Source organism: Gorilla gorilla, chromosome 6 (assembly GCF_029281585.2).
Source record: "Gorilla gorilla gorilla isolate KB3781 chromosome 6, NHGRI_mGorGor1-v2.1_pri, whole genome shotgun sequence".
In the NCBI taxonomy this organism is placed as follows: Eukaryota; Metazoa; Chordata; class Mammalia; order Primates; family Hominidae; genus Gorilla; species Gorilla gorilla.
The window spans coordinates 48718240-48740177 of record NC_073230.2 but is presented as its reverse complement, the minus strand read 5'-3'; positions in this window follow the sequence as shown (position 1 = coordinate 48740177).

Below are 21938 nucleotides of genomic sequence, written 5' to 3'. Positions count from 1 at the left end.
AGCATGAGGACAAGCTGAGGCTCTCCTGAGTGGCTGCTTTGCACTGTTCTAAGGACACTCTGAATGATGTAACTGATCATACTCCTCTCTTCTGTTGGGTTTTATAATTCTTGGAGCCATGTTACATCTCCTGATTTTAGCAAGAATATAAAATGATATGGTATGTATTTTTTCACACTGATTGAATTCATTTTCACTTTGTAATATTACCTTGTTTATTCTTTATGTTTTCAGTCTTACTTCTGTCTTATCTTGCTATGTTTCCAGGATTTAATTAGATACCTTAATTTATTTTTGAGTGGATGTAGAACAGGTGAAAAAATAATAAACATTGAAGAAAATTTCTGCTTCCCCCCTCCCCCTTTTTTAGAGACATAGTCTTGCTCTGTCACCTAGGTTGAAGTGCAGTGGTGCAATCACAGCTCATTGCAGCCTTGAACTCCTGGGCCCAAGCAATCCTCCTACCTCAGTCTCCTGAGTAGCTGAAACTACAGGTGTGCACCACCACACCCAGCTAATTTTATTTTTTACTTTTTTGTGTAAACGTAGTAGGGGTCTCACTTTGTTGCCCAGGCTGGTTTCAAACCCCTGGGCTTAAGCTATCCTACTGCCTTGGTGTCACAAAGCGCTGGAGTTACAGATGTGAGCCACTACACCCAGCCTGTTTTGTTTTAACAGAATGAAAATATCTTTGAGGTTTTTGAGAGAAGACAGTCAGGAAATAATACCTCAGTGTCCAGCAGAGCTTAAAGCATTCTATATTATGCCCAGAGTGAAAGCAAAGTATCTGCAATATTTATGCATTTTCACACTTATCTACATTAATTAGAGTCTGTAGGATTAATCTGGATTTAGCATGACATGGGGACTTCAAAGCCTATTTATAATTAAGTTCTAAAAATCATCATTACATTTTTAATGTCTCAAAAGGAATGCATATTTAAATTTTTGAAGGATACTACAAAATTGTCCTTGATGATTTGCATCTCCAACTTTCTCCATCTCCACAAGAAAGCGTGGACATTCGCTTCAGCCTTGTCTTCGCCAGCACTGAATAGCATCAACCTATAAAACATTTCCACAATGTTTTAGGTGATAAGTTGCTTTCATTTGTTGGCGAACTTGAACATTTTTTCCATACATTTTTTGGCCATTTTTATTTCATCTTCTTAAATTTTTTTTCAAATATTTTCCAGTGTTTTGATTTTTTTTTACTAGGTTGTATGTGGCTATTTTATACTGTAAAACTAAATATGTAATTAGTAATAGGTAATTGGTACTATGTTGTAAATATTTCTATCTCTTGGACACTGGTATTTTAATTTTACGATAACAAAAGATACCATAAAGTTTTGTTTTCATGTTGTCAAATCTAACATTGCTTTAATTCTGAGTATTTTGCTCTGGAAAATCATCCCGAATGAAATAGTGGTAAAATATGATAAACTATAATAAAATAGTTTAAAATTTTATATGCAAATGCAAAATTACATGTTTCTGTTTAGTTTTTAAGTCCATTTGGAATTTATTGCTGTAAGTCATGGTGGGTTAGGGATTTTATTTTCAGTTTGATAATCACTTGTCCTAACATTATTTGTTGTTCAAACAGCTCCTAATTTTTCTGCCATTTATATTTTAAATTTATTTATCATTTTTAAAAATCACCAATATATTCATTGATTTGTTGAATAAAATCAATAATACAAATCAAAGACAGCCCAAAATATTGAAACTTTTTAAAGTAATGATTTGTTTTGACAGTAGAAGGGAATTGCATTCAGGTTATTTTGCTTTTGGCAACCAAATCTTATAAGTACTGTGATGCATATTTGAATTACCCAATACATTTTGATAATCATTGTTACTTACAGATAATGTGGTTTGGATTAAAACAATAAATGAAGAAAATCAATTCTGGTGATGCTTTGTTTAAAGAAATATTGTAATTGAAAAATCATTTTTATTTAAAAGGGGAGCATGTTTGGAAAATTATCTGAAATGTCTTATGAAGTTTTTATTATACGCCAATTGATATATTTGTATAATTCTATGAAATTATGTATCACTATATTCCCTAGAACATGCTTCCTGTGTGGTTCTATTTTTTAAACTTCAGTTATATATTGGTGGTCTTAATAACCACTTTGTCTTATTTTTTGAAACTTCCACAGTATTTTACAAATCAACTTGCTTCATCAGTGTCAGGAATATGGTCAAAGTCATCGAGCATTTACAAAAAAGAAGGCTTAGTGAGGTTAATGTAGAAGTAGAGAAACTGAAAGCTCTGAGATATCTTAGGAGTGAAGAAGCATGACACCTTTGTTTTGGAGATGGTGAGTTGAGGTCTTGAGTTTAAATAAATATAAAGGTCTATATTTAACGCATGTATTAAAAAATATATATATATAGCTTCAGTTCATTCATTTTAACTTCTGTGTAGGTTCTTGCATATGAATATGGTATTATTATTTATCCATTTCCCTCAGGCTGTTCGTAATTTTTTACTATTACAAAAATGCTAGACCTCCTTGTACCTATCTCCTTGAATAATTATATGGAATAATATAATTGAATAATTATATGGAATAATCTTCTAACACAGTGGTCCCCAACCTTTTTGGCAGCAGGGACTGGTTTTGTGGAAGATAGTTTTTCCATGGACTCTAGGGGGATGGTTTCAGGATGACACTGTTCCATTTCAGATCATCAGGTATTAAATCCTCATAAGGCATGTGCAACCTAGATCGCTTGTATGCACAGTTCTCAATAGGGTTCAAGCTCCTGTGAGAATCAAATGCCGCTGCTGATCTGACAGGAGGCAGAGCTCAGGGTCTTGTTTGATGCTTACCTCCTGCTGTGCGGCCAGTTCTTAACAGGCCATAGACTGGTACTGGTCCATGGCCTGAAGGTTGAGGACTTCTACTCTAATGCCTATGGCTAGAAGTATGAAATGTTGTGTGTTAAGGAATATGCATTTTCACCTGAATGCATATCACTAGATAGCTCTTCTAAGCAGTAGTTATGACACTCAAGTAATGAATAACAACTCATTTCTCTAATATTTGATATTTTCACAGTTTTTATTTGTGTCAAACTTGTGTGTTAAGAAGTATATCACTGTTGTTTTAATGTGTTTGTCCTTAGTTGCAAGTAAAGTTACATATGTTTACTGACCATTTGGTGTTCTTCCACTGATAAACAACTGTTCATATTATTTGCTTATTTTTCAACTTTATTGAGGTATAATTGGCATACAATAAACTGCATGTATTTTAAAGTGTAAAATTTAGTAAGTATTGGCATATGTACATATCTATAAAACAATCACCAGCCATCAAATTAACATAATGAACATACCCATCACCCAATATGTGTGTATGATCTATCACCCACAGACATACTGTATGATTAAATTTATATAAAATTCTAAAAAATGCAAACAAATACATAATGACATGAAGCATATCAGTGGTTGCTTGGGAATGGCAGGGTTTGCAGGAAGACTGAGAGGAAAGGAGGAGATGACAAAGGGGGGACCAGCTCCTTCTTCTTCCGTGTAAATTTTAGAATGTTATTCAAATCTCACAAAACTATATTTTTGGAATTTTGATTGGAATTGCATTGAGTTCATATATGAATTTGGAGAGACTAACATTCATGCAACATTGATTTTCTCCATCCGTGAATGTTTTTTCCTTTCATTAATTTATTTTTATTATTTATTTTTATTTTTGTAGAGACAGAAGTCTTGCTATGTTGTTCAGTCTAGCCTCAAACTCCTGGCCTCAAGTGATCATCCTGACTCAGCCTCTCAAAACACTGGGATTACAGGCATGAGCCACAACACTCAACCTCATTATTTTATATTTTCCACTAATGTCTTGAATATAATTCTAAAAAAGTTTCCTAGGTATGCTCGAAGTTTTGTTTCTATTGTGAATGGGGTTCATTTTTCTCTTCCACATTTTAACTGGTTATTTCTGATGTATGAAAATGCTATTGACATGCGATTTGGCTATTAAAACTGGAAACCTTAAAAAGCAACTGAATTTTAATAGGTTTTTTTTAATACTTTCTTAATCTTCCTATGGAGACAATCATGTTGTCTGCCAATAATGACAGTTTTGTGTCTTCCTGTCAAATCCCATACCTCTAATGTTTGTTTTTTTCCATCACATTGGCTAATAATTCTTGCACTGTGTTGAATAGTACGTTTTCCTTAATTTGGAGAGAAGGCACCTGTAGTTTCACCAAGATCATAAATAATACTGGTTCAGACTCAGTTCAAATTTGTTTTCAATTTTAGTTTCCTATAAAACCATAAAGCAAGCTCGCTAAGAAGATAAGTAACCCCATTAAGCCTATGCAGATTCCCAATGACTCCTTTACTACTCAGAGATCTGTGCCTACGCTGGTTAATTCAGCTATGGGAAGTGAGAAGTTCACATGTCAGTGGACCTTAGAATCATTAGTTCAGTGTCTTATTTACAGTAAGGATGAAAGAGGGGTCACATTAGGCCCAAGCTCTATCTCTTGTCAGGTAAGAAATTTTTCTTTTCAAGTACTCTGTTTCATTCTTGAGCATTTTATTTCTACTGTTTCACCAGGGCTGCAGTGCCTTTGGTCATGGACTGCCACATTAGGTTAGAAATTTTATTTTATTCATAGTTGGCTAATTTTAAAAAATAACTTAGTGTTTTTATTAATTATAATTTTTACAAATTGAAATAAACATATACATTTACAAATATATTAATGGGTCAATTTATGTCAACAGGTTTTTTGTTTTGTTTTGTTTTGTTTTTTGAGATGCAGTTTCACTCTTGTTGCCCAGGCTGGAGTGCAATGGCACGATCTCGGCTCATCGCAACCTCTGTCTCCTGGGTTCAAGCGATTCTCCTGCCTCAGCCTCCTGAGTAGCTGGGATTACAGGCATGCACCACCACACCCGGCTAATTTTGTATTTTTAGTAGAGACGGGGTTTCTCCATGTTGGTCAGGCTGGTCTTGAACTCCCAACCTCAGGTGATCCACCTGCCTCGGCCTCCTACCAAAGTGCTGGAATTACAGGTGTGAGCCACGGCGCCTGGCCTCTTTTTTTTTTTTTTTTTTTTTTTTTTTTTTGAGACAGAGCCTCACTCTGTCACCCAGGCTGGAGTGCAGTGGCGTGATCTCTGCTCACTGCAACCTGCGCCTCATGGGTTCAAGTAATTCTCCTGCCTCAGCCTCCCAAGTAGCTGGGATTACACGTGCCTGCCACCAAGCCCGTTTTTTTTTGTATTTTTTGTAGAGGAGGGGTTTCACCATGATGCCCAGGCTGGTCTCAAACTCCTGGGCTCAAACGATCCACCCACCTTGGCCTCCCAAAGTGCTGGAATTACAGGTGTGAGTCCTCGCAACTGGCCAAAATTACATTTTCTATAATTTTAAGGTATTTTGGAAAGAAAGAGAAAGAGGAGAAAAAGGGAGGGAGAGAGGAAGAAGAGACAGAGGTTTGACCACGCTGACTACATAAGCTCCATGTCATTTACTGTGATGATACTTGACTTTGAGCATTTATAATCTTTCAATAAATATACACTTGTCTTCTTGTAACGTACAAGGCAGGTACTATTAATTTAGCTATTTAAAAATGAAACTTTAAAAACTAAGATTTAATTAAAGTTGTGAAATAATTTTCCAAAATCATTACAAATAGAAAATTTTGAAGCCAAGATGCCAATTTTGTTTTAAACTCTATGTATATAATACATTACCTGTAAAATATAATATATACATTTGTAGTGACCTATCTAATATCATATATGACCAGATATATAAAACATATGGTCAGCATATCATAATACCCATCATATTCTATATTCTGAATGACTAAATTAATCAAGACATAAGAAGGTTTCCCTCCCCTCTGCAGGCAACATTAAATTTCTTGAGTCCAGGCTCATTAAAGATAAAACTATGTTATAGGTAATATCCAAAGAAACATTAAGAAAACTCCAAACCTTACAAAATATTTTAGTGTGAGTAGGGCAGAATCTCATCTGAGTCCTCACTGGGGCACAGTGCGTCATTCTGGATTAGAATTAGGAAAACTTAAAATGACACAAAAGTCCATAATTCAGTGTTTTACTTATGTACTTTTCCTAATTTTCTTTTCCTCCTCTTATTCTACCTCTCAGGAGAAGGTTTACAAGAAAACTTTTACTTTGGGGGAAAATGAACCCCTTTTCCTGGCACTATTGCTATCAGTAGGATTCTGACCTTCGGAGATCATAATGCCCATTGCATCCTCACCCAGTATCTGCCCTCCTCTCCTGCCTCCTCTCTGCATCCCAGTGGCCATGTGGGGCTGAGATGATCTGGAGGCTGCTAAGAAGCTCCTCCAGAAGCCTCTGGAGCCCAGACCAAGCACACCATATAGAGCACCCCGAGAAACCACAAAGTTAGCTTTGGTGTCCTTTTGCTCCCATAGCCTTCTCTGATGCAAAGTCAAAGGCTGTTCAAATCACCGAGGGCTTCTGTAGTATGATACTCCATTTTTAATCACTTTTGCCCACGGACCTCAGCCTGATCTTCCAGAACTTCCAGACTTTCTGGTCCACCTATAACTTCTTTCTACCCTCATCCTACTGTCCAGCTCTGATGAACAAGTTTGGGGGCAGAAGGAGAGTTGTTTGGTTCAGGCCAGCACTGTGACCTAATAAAATGGACTGGAAAAGCACATCAAGGGAAATCCTGCTCTTTTCTGATCTCTCACTCTATGCCAGGTTCTGCCCAGATGCCCCTTTCGGGGAAGAAGGGCTGACTTGGACAAATGTCTCAGTAACCACAGTCAGCAATTTGGATAGAAGGAGCTATTACAATGGCAGGCATTGCTACCCGATGTAGGAGTAGATTCAGAAACCCAAGAGGACAAGCCAAGGCAGAGTCCATCAAGGAAAAGAGCACGCTCTGATGGAGGAAGAAGAACTAAAAACATCGTGTCTAAAGGGCCAAATGGGTGGGCACCATGGTGCCTGAAGCAGCATAGGCCCAGGCTGGGGTGAGTGTCAGGGTTCACAGAGCCTTCACAGTAATCCTGTGAGGTAGGCATTTAGCCTCACTTTACAGATGAGGGGCCAGTAGCTCAGAGTAGTTCAAGGTACTTCACCCTGTATTTCTCCAGGCCAGACATTCCTCTGGTCTTCAGACTTAATATAGACATCTCCACTTGGAAATTCCATGTGAATAATAAATGCAATATATTGCAATGTATAAAAATGGTGCATGTCCTCCCACAAGCCTGCTCCTTTTCTAGTCATTCTGGAGCATTCCTTCTTTCTCCACGAGCACCTATAATCAGACATCAAGTTCTCTGAGTTAACCATTTACATAGTTTTTTGAAACTGCCCTCTCTTCTAGCATTGCTTTCATGGACCTTGTTGAAAACTTCATCTCTCACCTGCCAATTTCAGCAGCTTCCTCATGAGTGCTCCTGATTTGAGCACTTCCTCCCTACAACTGCCAGAGTTATCCATCTAAAATATAGGTGGGAACAAGTGAGTCTCCTTCTTAAAACACTTCTCTCTTCCTCTGGGCCACTCAATCTAATTGTTTAAGGCTGGGGCGAAACCTCTGTTCTTTCAGGAAATTTCCCTGGCCCCTTCATGACTGTTAGCCTGTCTCTTTCTCTGCATTCTCATATTACCCAGGATGTATTGCTGTCATAGGCAATGGGGATCCTGAGTGAAAATATTGAAGTAAAAGGGAAGGGATGATTATACTGATGATTCAGATGAATGGCAAGCCCCCAAAATTCTTTAATGTGGGGAAAAAAAGGGAAAATAATTTCGGAAGAACAGACTGAGTTTGGAAAGGCTAAACTTTAAATCTAAGATGAAAAGAGAACTAAAAACTTCTGGGAAACCGAAAATGGCATAGTGGAATGAAAATTAGCATTGGAAGCAATGTAGAAGAGAATGGACATTGTGAAAAGGAAGCGACAATTGTTGCGGATAAACTGGAGTTCCCTCGGGTTATAGAAAAAGAGAGGATTATTGATTTAGGGATTTTTTGTTTGTTTGTCATCCATAGCACATGAATAGTAACAATTCCTTAAGAAACTAGAAAAAAGAGAAAGATGTATTAAATAAATATATGCATAATGGAAGAAAATTTCCTGTGCTGAATAAAGAGCTACATATGTAGATTTCAAATACTTTTTATAAGACAAAGCTGATAAAAAGAGACTTGCATTTAGAGAAGTCTTGGCAAAAATGCTTCAAATATAAAGAAAAATAAGGAAAGTAGGTTTTTTTGTTGTGTTTTGTTTGTTTTTCATTTGAGAACAGTAGTTAGGCAGCTTTCAGACTTATTTGTAACTCTGATGCCAGAACATATGGAAAAGACCACAGCGTATTTGAGGAGAGTTTGTGCCCCCAAATCGTATATTCGATGCAAACCTTGCAATGTTTGAAGGCAACAAGATTAACAGTTTTAGGAAGTGCAAAATACATGTATGAATAAAGAAACAAACAAGATAAGACATAGGAGCAATCTCAGTATAATTGAGAAGCAAATTAACATTAAGAATTAAGAATTTAAAATGTATGTGTATGAATCATATATGAGTAATATGTCAGATAATAAGCACTGAAATCTGTTAAACATAAATGCTTAAATATTTATTTTAAATAGACTTAAAAACTAGATACCAATTGATTTTTGATAAATGAATATTGTATGATCAAAACAATACTAGAAACAATAATAATTCTGTTCCTAAAATCTCAGATTATGTCAACAAAAACCAAGAAGTGAGTGAATAAAGAGTAAAGGAATAATAAATTTATCCATCTTACTAAGGGGATATGAAAATATGCGTTAGATTTTTACTTGGCCAATCAGATAAATATTATTCCAAATTCAATTTTGAAAATATTATTACTACTACCATCAAATAATAGAATCTATACCAACCTAAAAATCACAAATAAAACCTAATAGAGTAAGTATGTCTCTATAAGTAATAAAAGAGTTAATATTACTTATAAAGAGATTAGAATGTGTTTTAAAAAAAGACAAAATTCAAGCACAAGCATTCTAACAGCAAACCTAATTTGTTTAAATGCCACAATTAAGAAAACAAATTGTGTAACCTCCACAGGTCTCCGAATCAGAATCAGCGTCCTGATAAGAAATGAGTGGGACCTGGAGACCCAGGATGGAATGACTGAATGGATGAGCCTGAGAATCTTGAATCTCAAACTTCCCCTTGGGCCCCTCTGTCTGGCAGATGTAACCTCCCTCCCCTTGCTGGAAGGGAGCACGTTTATCCTGCAGACCTCAACTGAGGCCAAGGTTCCACAAAAGGGTGTCCTGTTCCTCCAGGAGACCAGCTAGATTCTTAGTGGCAGGTTGATTCTATTAAATCCCTCTATCTGGGATGCAGGTGTGACTTCTACACCATATATGAGTAGTCCCCCTTGACGCTGCCATCACTGCAATCCAGTGGCTTACAGAATACCAAGTATCTCACCATGGAATCTTATATAGTGCTCTGGACCAAGAGACTGATTTCATTATCCTGTAGTTGCAAAAATGGATACGTGACCATAAGGATCCACTTGTTTTATATCATTGCACAGAATCAACAAGATTTATAGAAAGTTGGAGTAACCTCTTAAACACTCGGCTAAGGGTCTGCTTTGAGGACCCTGCAGATTGGACACTGTCCTCTAGGTTGTAGTACATGCAGTAAACCAATGGCTGATCTAAGGTGCTATAATCCTATTAGAACACAGGAGCTCAGGAACCTAGAGGTGGAAGTGGGATTGGCTCCCCAACTTGCAGAATATTATATTGCTAGATTAGATATTCTGGATCCCCAGGTTGGGGTTGGGGTGGATGCTTCCACCAGGAGACAAAGTATGATGTTCCTTTGAACTTGAAGCTATGACTACCACGTGCCCCTGACAACAGGGATAGGTTCTGAGAAACATGTCACTAGGCAATTTTGTCATTGTGCGTCATAGAGTGCACTCACACAAACCTAAGTGGTAGAACTTACCACACGCCTAGGCTACATGGTATAATCTATGGCTCCTAGACTTTAAACCTGCACAGCATGTTCCTGTACTGAATACTATAGGCAATTGTAACACAGCAGTATTTATGTATCTAAACATATCTAAACATAGAAAAGGTATAATAAAATAGGGTATAAAAGATAAAAAACTGTATTCCTATATAGGGCACTTACCATGAATGGAGCTTACAGGACTGGAAGCTTCTCTGGGTGAGTCAGTGAGTGAGTGGTGAGTGAACGTGAATGCTGAGACCATTACCATATGCTACTGTACACTTCTTAAACAAGATGCTCTTAGGTTACATTAAATTTATTTTAAAAATGATTTTTCTTAAATAACAGATTAGCTTACTATAATATTTTTACTTTTTAAACTTTTTGTCTCTTTTGTAATAATGCTTAGCTTAAAACACACATTGTATAGCCGAACAAAAATATTTTCTTTCTTTATAGCCTTATTCTATATAATTTATTTTCTATTTTTAAATTTTTTTATTTTTATCTTTTAAACTTTTTTGTTAAAACCTAAGATACAAACACACGCATTAGCCTAGGTCCACACAGGGCCAGGATCCCCAGTATGACTGTCTTCCATTCCCACCCCTTTTCCCACTGGAAGATCTTCGGGGCACTAACTCGCATGGAACTGTCATCTGCTATGATAATAATGCCTTCTTCTGGATACTTCCTGAAAGAACTGCCTGAGGCTGATTTACTGTTTTTTTTTTTTTTTTTTTTTTGCCTCATGAGTAGAAAGAGTACACTCTAAAATAGCAATAAAAAGTACAGTATAACAAATACACAAAGCAGTAACATAGTTATCGTCCTTATCAAGTATTATGTACAGTATGCAACTGGATGTGCTATGCTTTTATATGACTGGCAGCACAATAGGTTTGTTGACATCAGCATCACCACAAACACGAGTAATGCGTTGTGCTACGATGTTATGACGGGCTATGACGTCTCTAGGTGATAAGAATGTTTCAACTCCATTATAATCTTACGTGGCCACTGTCATATATGCAATCCATCACTGACCAAACTGTATTTCATAAAGCTGTATTTCATAAAGCTGGACAGAATGTCCCCTGAGATCCTAAGAGTGCTAATTTGATTGGTTATCTTTCTCTGTGTTTCTGATATCTCATTGCCAAAAAAATATCTCCACACAAGTTTTTATCTTGGGCTGTGTTTTCAGACTATGACTCTTGGAATGTAATAATTTCATTCAGATTAACAATAGAGCAGTTCTCAAGATTTTGGTTTTAGGATCCTTTAAAATCCTTTTTTGAGGATCAGCTATACAATATATATAATATAGCATACAATTTTAATAATTTTATTCAGATATACAGTACAACAGTTTTTAATATTTTGGTTTTAAGACCCTTAAATATTTTTTTGAGGATCCTTTTATGAGGACTTTGGTCCTCATGATTATACTTTAAGAGTATGATCTTTAAAACTAATGACCCCAAAGAGCTTCTTAATGTGATCTACATTTATTGATATTTACAACACCAAAAATGAAAATATGAAATTTTTGCTTTCATTTATAAATTCTTTTAAATATATTAGTAAATTCATTCCATGTCAATATAAATAACGTTTTATGGAAAAGAAACTATGTTTTCCAGAACAAAGTAAAAAACTTATAAGAAGTGTGGCATTGGCTTATTCTTTTGCAAATCTTTTAAATGTCTGGCTAAATAAAAGACAGCTGGCATCTCACAGTTGCTTCTGTAGTCAGTGTTTGTAAATGTTGTTTTAGTTCACGTATCCGAAAAAAAATCCAGCCTCACAGATGAGATATAGTTGGAAAAGGGAGGAGTGTTCAATAGCCTTTCCAGGTAATTGTGGATATTCTTTGATACAATACCAGAACTCCGTAAGTGGTAGTTTCTTAAAGGTTAGTTGTAATGTAAAATCTGTACTTTTATCAATGAATTTTTTGTTCTGTTATATTAAAATACATTTGGTCTATCTTACAATTTGGATGGATCTTTTACCTGTGTGTGACTTTATAGTTCCTGTATTGGTCAATTTGGACAATATTGGTTTTCATTGAGCTATGCAGACCTTTCAAATATTGGCACATTTTATTATATAGTATAAAAAAGCACATCTGTTAAGAACTCACTGCTTGCATCATCAAAGTCTTTAATTATCAAGAAGCTGCCAAGCTCACTGGGGGGGGGTACAAGTTTCCCAAAATTATAATTTTTATTTGAAAACTTTAGGTTATCATTGGCAACAAATATTGTCAGTTGTTTTTCTTGAAGTGACAAGCTCACCTCATTCACTTTCAAGAAAATGTCTGACAAATACCCAGGTCTGCGTAATTACAGTTTTTCAATTGTTCTTTCAAGTAAAAATGACGCTTTATGAAAAAAAGTGGTTAGTTCAGTTCATGACTGAATGAATCTCATGTATTTTTCCTGAAGACAATGTTCCTACTCGTGTGAGCAATAGAAGTGCTTTCTGCAAACTTCCTGTGTCATCGCAGAGAATACTGAAAAGACTGACTCTCCAGGGTAGGTATAAACAAAATTAATATTTTGCCTCATCAAGGCAAAAGGTTTTAATTCTTATGTGAATTTGGCTTTTTTTTTTTTTTAATTGTGAGTGTATGGAGATGAACAGACTCCTGGTTTGCCCCATAGCCTTGATGCCCTGTCATCCACAGCTGCCTATGCACAGTCACTGCTAATGTTCACACAGTGGGGGAACAAATGACTGCTTATTATGAAAATAGTTTTAAACTCTTAGATTCCCTCGAAAATTTAGGGGAAATACTAGAAGCCCATGAACCGTATTTTGAGAACCATTGATCTAAAATATGGTAAGTTTTCTTTTTCCTTTTCCGTACTTTCTGAAAGCACAGCAACTAAAACAAAACAAACACATGAGAAAACTTACTTTGAATGCAACATCTAGTTATTTTGACCCTCGAAAATACCTAGTCAGCCATGGTGTCAGAAACAGAAGTCTGCTCCATTCTTTACCGTGCTCAGATTTGTTTGTCTTTCTAAAACACAGATCTGATAATATCACTCCCCAAATAAACCCTTCCTGGATTTTCTTTTTCTTTCCTTTAAAAAAAATTTTTTTTAAGACAATCTCCCTCTGTCACAGACAGTCTCCCTCTGTCACCAGGCTGGAGTGCAGTGGCGCGATCACGGCTCACTGTAGCCTCAACCTCCTGGGTTCAAGCAATACTTTCACTTCAGCCTCTCAAGTTAATAATGTTTTCATTTTTTTGTACACATGGGGTCTCATCATGTTGCACAGGCTGGTCTTGAACTGGACTCAAGCGATCCTCCCTCCTTGGCCTTGCAAAATGCTAGGATTACAGGCATGAACCGCTGCACCCAGTCCCTTCCTGGATTAACTATCTCACTGAGGGCAAAAAAAAAAAAAAACTCCTTTGTTTTCTCCTAATGCCCGTCATCAGGCTCCTGTGTATACTCCAAATACTTTTGCTTCCTTCCCTTGAAATCTCTGCTAGGTAGTTGATTTCCCTTTGCTTGAAAACTCCTGTCCTCCTTCCAGGTCCCAATCTTGATGGCTTCTTTGCCATCCCAAGCCTGATGAGACCCTCCAGTGTCCTCAGGGCTGGGGCTGCGGCACCTTTCCCAGTGGCTTGTGATTTCATGTTTAATTATCTATTTTCTTCACACTCTGTAAGTTTACTAAGGCAGTTCCTGGCTCACTGTTGGCCTGTCAGAATGCCTGGCACACAGGAAAACCCTGCTTCTTCCGCTTCTCCCTAGATGAGGAATTTGGTACTGGAGGCTGGGTGGGGAGCAGAAAAGCTATATGCATCACTCAGATTCCATAATTTCCAACATATTTTTATTACCAAATCAGTAATCAATGCTAATTGTAAATAAACAATAGATATGTACATTACATATATATGATAGTCACATGTAGATTTTAAATAATGCAATCATGATTGCATAGTTGCGGTTTTTATGTCATGCCTAAAAGGACTCTCAGCTACCAACAGTACAAAACATTCTCTTTTGTTTTCTTCCCAGAAAAGGCCGTTAAGGTTTTACAACTCGCTGGTAAGCCAAGATGTCTGTCTTCCCTTGTTCTTATGTGATGTTTCCTGCAATGACCAAGCCAAACACAGTCCTCCAGCTTTGTCATAAACACATGCAATGACTTGGAAAAATCAGGCGCATTCTCCTGTCAGGATTGTTCCTAATTATTTTTGGTTTGGAACAGGGCAAAATGTTTTTGGTGGAAATTTGAGAGGAAAAAGTCACACAAATAGGTTTTTAAACAACCTGAAAACTTCATGTCTCTCTATCAGAAATCAGGCAGATGAATGTGAGTTAAATCAAGATAAATTTTGAATTTGTAAGCTTAATTTTTCAATAATTTATTCTAGAGATTATTAAGAAAAAAGGCTTCATTAATGTTTTTATTTTTACTTTCCTCCCTTGAGTTCCGAAATTCCTTGCATTCTCAGTAGCTGGAAATAGTAATTTTCACCACTGTCATCATAATTAAACATAATGTGATAATGGTTAAGATTATGAATCACTGTCTTAATGAATGGTTATTATATTGCTCATTATTATGGCGGTTGCTATGATTATTATTTTGGGATTATAGACCATCCAGAAATGGCAAGTTCTTTCCTAAGATAATTACTATAAATAATGACAAGGATGCCAATAATAATATAACAACAGATTTCTTATTTTGGGGCACATAAAATTAACTTAGAGGTGAGACTCCCTAAAAGCTCACCCAGTATTTTTTGCATAGAAGGCAAGGTAGGAAATGATGAGTAAGAGTGTGATGTTTCTCACTACCGAAAACTTCTGTATACCAAAAGAGTAGAAAGTTTTATAAATGTAACTGAATTTATCAAATGTCTACTTATGAACTACTCTCTGTGATAAGTGATGCGGGTCAGAACTGTTAAATTTTTAATTTCTGGTATTATAGTGATATGAGTAAAATGCAAAAACAAATAAAAACGACCAACCAAAACCTGAAAAAGAGTACAGAGTATTACTGGTGGGGTGGGGTGCACAGTATAAACTCCAATGAGAGAGTATGAGATTACATCTAGAAAACAAGATTATTTAGTCCAATACTCCCACCCTCCCTTACACTCCTGGGAAATTATGCATTTTCTCCATAACCCATGTGGGATAATATAGACTATTACATTTGAATTTACTTGAGCAATGGGTAACAGTGACTAATTCCCTTAAAAATTCTGTCCAAGAGTTTGAATAGATGCCCACTTTTCACAATTTTAGATAAGAAGAATGCTATTGTAGTAGTGATAGTAATAATAATAATGGACTTCTAAAAAGAGGCTGAGAAAACACACATACTTTATTGAAAATCTAGCTGAGCTCCGTTTCAAACTCAAAATATTGTAAGGCCTAATATTACAGAGATGATATCAATTCTTATTTCGATTTTCATAGAAAATGAAAAAAAGAAACACTGGAAAAAGATGGACAGTGCCCCAATATGATATTTGACATTTAAAACCACCAAATAAAGTATAATGAGCACTTAAAAAGAATGGATGGTGTTAGAAAACCCTGAGTTTTTAAGATAAGCCAAGCGAAATAAACGTGTTACCCATGAAAAAATGCTAGTTTATAACAGCATTGTATTTTGCAGTTTACACTATCTCATTGGAGACCCTCTCATTCGTGGATGGCAGATACTATGCTCTACAATTTGTGAATTTGGGAACTGAGACCCGGTCCTAGCACAGGACTAAATGAGAACGAAAGCGTCAGCCTGCTACCCTTTGGCCTACTGTTCCTTCCAGCATCTTAAGCTAGTCTGGTAGACAATTACCTTGTTCCCCAAGAGTAACTGACACATAGAGAGCATTTATATGTGCTAGCCACTGTTCTAATTTCTTTACTTATATCCACTCTTTAAAATCTCACAACAACTATCAAAGGCACATATTATTATATTATTCTCTTTTGCATATGAGAAAACTTAGGTCTCCAGAGTTTAAGTAACCAAAGTCACATGACTGGTAATTGGTGGAGCCAGGATTTAAAGCCAGGATTTTAGCACCAGAGCTCTGTTAACGCTACTGTTGAATTCTCAATACCTGGCACAATATCCAGCACATAGTAGGCACTCAATAAATATTTAATGAATAAATTAACAAGTGAGAGAAATCACTTGATGAAGGTGTTTATTGTTAATGCATAATTTAAGGGCACATGCAGTCTATGTCTGATTATCTCACATTATTTTGTGTTTTGTTTATTGATTTAGTCTTTTATTCATCCAACAGATATTTATTAAATATTTCCCATATGTTAGGAACTGTGCTAGGGACTGAGAACATAGAAGTAAACAAAAACGATGTGGTTCCCTTTTTCTTGGATTATATAGATAGGCTAATGGGAGCAAAAAATCCTAAATACTCAAACATATATTTAGGTACAATTTCTGAGAAGTTTAATAAAGAAAAACCATAAGAGGAAAATTGGCATGCAATGGATGAGTGCAGGGGGCAGTCAAGGGAGGATTGTGGGAGCTGACATTTCGTGTGACATCTAATGGAAAGTTGGCAAGGTAAACAGGGTGAAGACGTCACAGGTACAGAACACAGCAACTGAGAAGGTTCTTAAATAGGGTGTGGGGTGGGATCTGATATTTTCAGAACTTTTTAAAAAGCCATTGTGACCTGAACTAGGGAACAGGGTAGATGGTGGCCCTAAAGGAGTCTGACTCTGTGATCCATAGACAGACAGACACATAGAACCCCATAGAATGCAAAATGTGTCTGAAATGAAAGAGGAAGAAGGTTTTATGTTATGGGGAGTTATGTAATCCAACGTGTATTTGAAAACATGGCTTTTCTTAGTTAGCTACAAAGATTATGAACCAAACTCCCGGCCTCGGTGTTGAGAAATCTGTGAGCACCACTTCTAGAGACACAGTTCCAGTAGTTAAATGTTCCTTGGTGATATTACATTGGCCCATTTTTATTAACCCAGAAGATTAATGTTTCTGAGCACAAGGGCTAACTTTTGTAACTACTTTCAGATCCCTTCAGCCTCTGATAGTGGAGTTGAAAACATAAAATATGTCTTCACTTAATGTTCATAAATTTTAACCCATTATGATATATTAAAAATGCACATCCCCTCCCCCTGCCATACATACACAAGGGAGATTGAGGTTCTTGGTAACATTTCTAGAAGATTCTCTAGAGGGCTCACACACAAGCAGTGTGGGCACAGGACTGGCAGTTTATGATCCAGCCCAAATCTGCCCTAGTGAAATTCCCACCCCTGTTTTATAGACTCGACTTTACTCCGTGTTAAGATAAGCATCTGAAAAGAATGACAACACTGTACTGGGCTGAGGCTCAAGTTATCACTGGTTGTAATTCTAGCCTGGGCCATAAAGCTTTCAAGAATGAGGCTCTCTCCTGACAGAAGCACCTGTTTGAAAGTTCATTAGGCACAATGCTTTTACCTGGGAATTTCCTTTTTGTTGAAAAAAGAACTCCCTATTACAATTTGGAACTTGCAAAAACTATTCTAGCAAAGACAATAAAGAGCGATCCAATTAATAAAGACTTCCAATTAACCGATATATTTTTCTCTACTTCATTGTTAAGGAGAAAGAAGCAAATTATACATCCCAGACTCAAAGCACAGCCATCTCTGCGTTTCCAATACTCTGCAAGGAGAACTGATGTTTAGACTGACAAAAATAAGCCACGTAAAGGACAATTTTTTGGTGAATATCAGATGTTAATCCTTGGTACACTGTACTGTGAACTAATGCATTTTAGGCAGATTCTTAACAAGGATAAAAGTAAAAGGATTTGCCATTAAAGCCTGAATTTACCAGTAAATTCAATTATCTGGAAGGAATATCCTTCTCTCAAGCACTTTGATTAATTGGTGGTGCGCCGCACATTCATTAGATTCTGGTGAGTGTACATTAAATATGAAATCATAATTATGTAGCATTTATTGAATCCTCTAGAAAAGGCAAATTATCACATGGAGCCAAACTAAAGGGGGCTACATATTCAGAAAGAACAGTTTCTTCAAAATCGGTGTGATAAAGTTTCATCACCACAATTTTTCTATCTAATGTTTAATATACATGAATGTTATATATTTTTTAATTAAACCATAGCATGAACAGAAGTTATTTGTAAATAATCTCTAAAATTCCAACATGATTTAATAACAGATTTTGTGTGGATCTAAAAGAAAAAAAATAGGCCCAGAATACATTTTGTAAATAGGTCGGACCTAAAGGAGTTTATTTTTGATTCTAGATACCGAGAGTTTAGCTGTGCACTTAGACCACACACATTTCAGCAAACACCATTTATTTTGTAAAAGCATACATTCAGGAAATTTAAAAATATCTGAAACCTAGGAAATATGGAAAAAGTAATCTAACAACTGGAAGAAATACACAGGAAAAAACACATTTTCACCCAGTTGTTACTACTGGCAGGACAGTTCTGCAATGTTTGCACTAGGTATGACCAGCAGAAAAAGGCTTCACTTATCCACTCTACCAGTCATCAGTGCTTAGAGGTTCTATTCTTCACTGGGATGATTCAATAGGTTAAATAGGTGGACTCCAAAACAAACAAGCAAGCAAGCAAGCAAACAAACAAACAAACAACTACTGTTATTACCAAGCAAATGTTTCCCTGCAGCTTTGCAGAAACTTCATGTTGTGTTTGGCAAAGAAACCTGGTGCCCTTGAAATTCCTGTGGTGTGATCGCTCTGGTTCCCAAGTGGGATGTAGTTCTTAGTTTTTATTTTTTTCCAACTTTTATTTTAGTTTTAGGTGGTATATATGCACGTTTCTTACATGGGTAAATTGGCCGTCACAGGGGTTTGATGTACAGATTGCTTTGTCACCCAAAGTGATAAGCATAGTACCCAACAGGTAGTTCTTTTTCACTTTAAAATTTTAAAAAATTGTTTTTTATATTTCAGTAGGTTTTTGGGGAACAGGTGGTGTTTGCTTACATGAATATGTTCTTTAGTGGTTCTTTCTTTTTTTTTTTTTTTTTTTTTTTTGAGACAGTCTCGCTCTGTCGCCCAGGCTGGAGTGCAGTGGGGCGATCTCGGCTCACCGCAAGCTCCATCTCCCGGGTTCACGCCATTCTCCTGCCTCAGCCTCCCAAGTAGCTGAAACTACAGGCACCCGTCACCATGCCCGGCTAATGTTTTTGTATTTTTGGTAGAGACGGGGTTTCACCGTGTTAGCCAGGATGGTCTCGATCTTCTGACCTCGTGATCCTCCCTCCTCGGCCTCCCAAACTGCAGGGATTACAGGCGTGAGACACTGCGCCTGGCCCCCTTTAGTGGTTATTTCTGAAATTTCAGTGCACCCATCACCCGAGCAGTGTACACTGTACCCAATATATAGTCTTTTATACCTCACTATACCCACCATTTCACCTGAGTCCCCAAAGTCCAATGTATCATTCTTATGCCTTTGTGTCCTCATAGCTTAGCTGCCACATGTGAGTGAGAACGTATGATGTTTGGTTTTCCATTCCTGAGTTACTTCACTTAGAATAATGGTCTCCAATTCCATCCAGGTTGCTGCAAATGCCATTATTTTGTTCCTCTTTGTGGCTGAGAAGTATTCCATGGTGTGTGTGTGTGTGTGTGTGTGTGTGTGTGTGTGTGGTGTGTGTGGATATAAATATATATATATATATATAATGATTATATGATTTGCATTTCCCTGATAATTAGTGATGTTGATCATTTTTCCGTATGATTGTTTGCCATGTATATATGTTCTTTCGATAATTGTCTATTCATGTTCTTAGCCCACTTTTTGATGGGATTGTTTGTTTTCTTCTTGTTGATTTGTTTGAGTTCTTTGTAGATTCTGGATATTAGTCTTTTGTCAGAGAGAGAGAGAGAGATAGCTCTCCACACACACACACACACATATATATACACACACACATATTACAGACACACACACATATATACACACACACACATACACACACATATACATATATATATATCACATTTTCTTTATCCAATCATTGATTGATGGGCATTTGGGCTGGTTCCTCAGTTTTGCAATTGCAAATTGTGCTATTATAAACATGTGTGTGCAAGTTTTTTTTGTATAATGACTTCTTTTCCTCTGGGTAGATACTTAGTAGTGGGATTGTTAGATCAAATGGTAGATCTACTTTTAGTTCTTTAAGGAATCTCTACACTGTTTTCCATAGTGGTTGTACTAGTTTATGCTCCCACCATCAGTGCAAAAGTGTCCCCTTTTCACTGCATCCATGCCAACATCTACTATTTTTTGATTTTTTTGATTATGGCCCTTCTTGCAGGAATGAGATGGTATCGCCTTGTGGTTTTGATTTGCATTTCCCTGATAATTAGTGATGTTGATCATTTTTCCGTATGCTCGTTGGCCATGTGTATATGTTCTTCTGATCATTGTGTATTCATGTCCTTAGCCCAATTTTTGATGGGATTGTTTGTTTTCTTCTTGCTGATTTATTTGAGTTCTTTGTAGATTCTGGGTATTAGTCCTTTGTCAGATATACAGATTGTGAAGATCTTCTCCCACTCCATGGGTTGTCTTTTACTTCTGTTAATTATTTCTTTTGCTGTGCAGAAGCATTTTAGTTTAATTAAGTCCCATCTATTTATCTTTGTTTTTGTTGCATTTGTTTTTGGGTTCTTGGTCACAAAGTCTGCATAAGCCAATTTCTAGAAGGGTTTTTCCAATGTTGTCTTCTATAATCTTTATGGCTTCAGGTCTTAGATTTAAGTCTTTGATTCATCTTGAGTTGATTCTTGTATAAGGTGAGAGATGAGGATCCAGTTTTATTCTTCTACTTTTGGCTCGTCAATTATACCAGCAGCATTTGTTGAATAAGGTGTCCTTTCCCCACTTTATGCTTTTGCTTGCTTTGCCAGCAAAGCAAGCTGTAAGTATTTGGCTTTATTTCTGAGTTCTCTATTCTGTTCCATTGGTCTATGTGCCTATTTTTATACCAGTACCATGCTGTTTTGGTGACTATGGCCTTACAGAATGGTTTGAAGTTAGGTAATGTGATACCTCCATATTTCTTCTTTTTGTTTAGTCTTGGTTTGGCTATGCAGGCTCTTTTTTGGTTCCATATGAATTTTAGGATTGTTTTTTTCTAGTTCCATGAATAATGATGGTGGTATTTTGATGGGAATTTCACTGAATTTGTAGATTGCTTTGGGCAGTATAGTCATTTTACAATATTGATTCTACCCATCCATGAGCATGGGATGTGTTTCCATTTGCTTGTGTCATCTGTAATTTCTTTCAGCAGTGTTTTGTAGTTTTCTTTGTAGCAGTCTTTCACATCCTTGGTTAGGGTATATTCCTAAGTATTTTATTTTTATTTTTTTGCAGCTGTTGTGAAAGGGGTTGAGTTCTTGATTTGATTCTCAGCTTGTTCGCTGTTGGCGCATAGCAGAGCTACTGATTTGTGTACATGAATTTTGTATCCTGAAACTTTGCTGAATTCATTTACCAGTTCTAGGAGCTTTTTAGATGAGTATTTAGGGTTTTCTAGGTATATGATCATATCATCAGTAAACAGTAACAGTTTGACTTCGTCTTGACCAATTTTGATGCCCTTTACCTCTTTCTCTTCTGATTGCTCTGGCTAGGACTTCCAGCACTATGTTGAAAAGAAGTGGTGAAAGTGGGCATGTTTGTCTTGTTCTAGTTCTCAGGGGGAATGCTTTCAACTTTTCCCTGTTCAGTATAATGTTGACTGTGTGTTTGTCATAGATGGCTTTTATCACCTTGAGGTATGTCCCTTCTATGCCAATGTTGC